Here is a 597-nt window from a genome sequence, read left to right on the forward strand (position 1 = left end):
TGGAGTATTAGTAGCAGACGCAACAGAAGTAGCATTTTTCATTGGTAATGGTTATGGTGAGAAATAAATAAAAATAGTAAAAATGATAGCTGTATCAGATGTGGAAGCAGTAGTAGCATATTCGTATAATCAAAATTAATATTATTCTCTGTAACATCATATTATATTTCTGTGTAGTCCATTAGACGAAACATGGGTATTCAGAGTAGGTGGACTAATCTGGAAATTGCAGTTGTGCAGATATGTCTTTGTTTACGTGTGTGGGTTTGTCTGTGTCTCTTAATTATCTTTTAAGTTCACGCTGTGTGTAACAACCCTTTTCCTTTCCAATGTAATCATCTCTCTCTCCGCACAGCTAACGATGCACATAATTGCTCTAAATAACATTGTTTCAGGTTACATGGTACTCATTAAAATAACACTGGCTGGAATAGTCAATAGAATATAATTTGCATGACACCTGTTTCACTGAAAAATATTTATACTGAAAAGTCATACTGATAATTAAGGATCACGTTTCATTGCATAATGCATAGACAAACAGGTTTTGGAAAATTGCGTTTACGAAAATGATTACCGCATTTGCTTAACATTAAT

This window comes from Penaeus monodon, chromosome 19 (genome assembly GCF_015228065.2).
Source record: "Penaeus monodon isolate SGIC_2016 chromosome 19, NSTDA_Pmon_1, whole genome shotgun sequence".
Classification (NCBI taxonomy): Eukaryota; Metazoa; Arthropoda; class Malacostraca; order Decapoda; family Penaeidae; genus Penaeus; species Penaeus monodon.